Source organism: Neophocaena asiaeorientalis, unplaced genomic scaffold, assembly GCF_003031525.2.
Source record: "Neophocaena asiaeorientalis asiaeorientalis breed wild unplaced genomic scaffold, Neophocaena_asiaeorientalis_V1.1 scaffold254, whole genome shotgun sequence".
Taxonomy (NCBI): Eukaryota; Metazoa; Chordata; class Mammalia; order Artiodactyla; family Phocoenidae; genus Neophocaena; species Neophocaena asiaeorientalis.
Genome location: NW_020174705.1, coordinates 4,331,752 through 4,334,429, shown reverse-complemented (window position 1 = coordinate 4,334,429; position 2,678 = coordinate 4,331,752).

The following is a 2,678-nucleotide window of genomic DNA, read 5'->3' as shown; positions in this document are numbered from 1 at the left end:
TGACGGAATAAGACAATTTTTGTGTCAGATGCTGTGCTCACGTGGTTCTGGTGGAAGAAGAACAGATATAAGAGAATAAATGCATTCAATTAGAATTAATTCTCCTCTCTCGTTCTCATAGCTGAGCAGGGCTCAAGTGTTTCTCATCTGAAAGGAGTAATAAGATTTCATCTGTCCCCCTCATCTACCTTGTGCAAGCACATTTAACAAATTAGCTCCCAAGACATTTCCAAATGGAGTTTTATGAGAGATTTGTGAAGGTAAATGTATTAGACTTTGAACACAGTTCAAACTCCAGAGGCAGCACCAGTGCCTTTCACTGTTCTGCTTTTCACTCAAGACATAATAAGGTCAAATGAAAGTAATTTTTTTCTTTTCTTCCCATCCCCACCTCTGTACCACTCTTACTCTTCTTCCGGATTCCTTTCCCTGCAAAGTCAAAGCTACTACTCTAAGCCCTCATAGTTCCATGTGCTCACCGGCGCGGTACATACTGCCATTGTACTTCTTTATTTGTTTGTGTGATAATTAAGTTCAATACCTACTTCCCGCACGAGACCCTGAACCCCTGGAGAGCAGGAACCACTCGGGTTCTTCTCACTGTTGCATCCTCAATGCCTGATAGTGCCAGGCACATAGTTGGCGCTTAATAAGTATTTGGTGAACGAAAGACTCTATGGGTTAGAAACAGACCCTAACTGGGGTCTGGGGCTGGGGGATCAGGGGCTCCTACCTTGTGTTGGAGGACGTCATTGAGAGGTCAATGAAATCGAGGGTAATCATTGTTAAATCCATCACACCTGCAGCCTGCCTTTATCGCTCAAGCTCGCTTTAGTTTTTGCTATAAAAGACTGGCAAGTCCTCTAAGCCTAAACAATAAGACTTAGCCTAAACAATAAGATATAGCCTAAACAATAAGATGTTTGCCCGAGTTGTTTTCCAGGAACTTGGAATCAGCTGTCGCTAGTTCAAGCTGGTTAAGACTGGTTAGGACCCCCGACCCTCCAACTGGGCATGCGCGAGTGTCCGTTCATTGACCTTCTGACGTCAGAGGGCCAAAAACCCCACCCTCAGAACCTGCTAACCATTTTCTGGACAAGCGTCCCAAGAAGATGCCTGTAGCTCATTTGCACCTGCATGAAACGACCATTACCTCACATTTTTCCTATTTACAATCGCCTTACCCCACGCCCTCCACGTCCTAGACTACCCTGCTTCTTTAGCCCGTACATATGCCAGCCCCTCACCCACAGGGAAGCAGGTTTGAGATTTGTTTTCTCGTCTCCTCACGCGGCTACCTTGTGAATAAACCCTTTCTCTGCTGCAAACGTCGGCGCCTCAGCGTTTGGCTTGCTGCGCCTCTGGCAAACGAACCTGTTGGGTAACAAGGTGGCCGCCGGTCCCGGTCAACCAGGGTCTCCTCACCCCACCACGCCCTCAGAAGTACATTCTGCCCCGTTCCCACAACAGAAGCTGTTTCAAGAATGCAGCCTAGGGAATTCCCTGGCAGTCCAGTGGTTAGGGCTTGGCTCTTTCACTGCTGGGCCCTGGGTTCAATCCCTGGTGGGGGAACTAAGATCCTGCATGCCGCACAGCTCGGCCAAAAAGAAAGAAAAAAAAAAATGCAGGCTTGAGAAAGCAATGTTCTGTGGAGATACTGGACTGTGTACTGACTGGACTCCGTTAAGGCTTCGCTATAAACTGTTAAGATTCTGGCAGGAGGGTGTGGAGAGGCAGGACGTCATTGAGAGGTCAATGAAATCGAGGGTAATCATTGTTAAATCCATCACACCTGTAGCCTGCCTTCACCGCTCAAGCTCGCTTTAGTTTTTGCTATAAAAGACTGGCAGGTCCTCTAAGCCTAACAATAAGACGTAGCCTAAACAAACAATAAAATGTCTGCCCAAGTTGTTTTCCAGGAACTTGGAATCAGCTGTCTCTAGTTCAAGCTGGTTAAGACTGGTTAGGACCACCGACCCACCGATCTATTCTCCTTGAGGTGCCCACGACATGCCTCATTAAGTTCCCTCACTTATTAAAACTGCCACCTACCAACCTGGAGGGGCCTGCTGCTTTCTTCGGTCTCTCCTTGCCCCCGTGAACGCGGCAGTTTGCCAACCAACACCTTTGCCTCAGTGCCTTTTACCAAGGCGAGAAAAGTCTGCGAAAGTCTGAGCCCACCTGCCCACAGACCTGAAGAGACGCCCGCACCCGAGGCTGAGCTTGAGGGCGCAGTCCCAGAGGGGTTGGGGGAGGGCTAGGATTACGCCCAAGGGACGACGCGTCTGCCCAGAGGGCTCCTGCCAAAAAGGACGCTCGAGAAGGCGCTGGAAGACCGAGAATGGCTACCCGGCCCCAGGCCTGACTGGGAGCTCTCGCCCCCCCGCCCAGCGGAACCTGGCGCCAAACCCTGACTCCGCCCCCACCGAAACCATGGCCCCGCCCCTTCCGACCCTGGTCCCGCCTCCCAGGCCCCAAATCTGCCCCAGAGCCCGCCTTCAGGGCCTGCCTCCCAGGACCCCTGCAACGCCTCGACCCACCCCCACCCCACCTCCGCACGCACCTCCGGCTGGCACCGCCTGCTGAACCCCGGCTCCTTACCTAAGCCCCGCCTCCCAGGATCCAAGCGGCGCCTGGCCCCGCCCCAAGCCCCACCCCGGCTCCGCGCGTTGCCACGG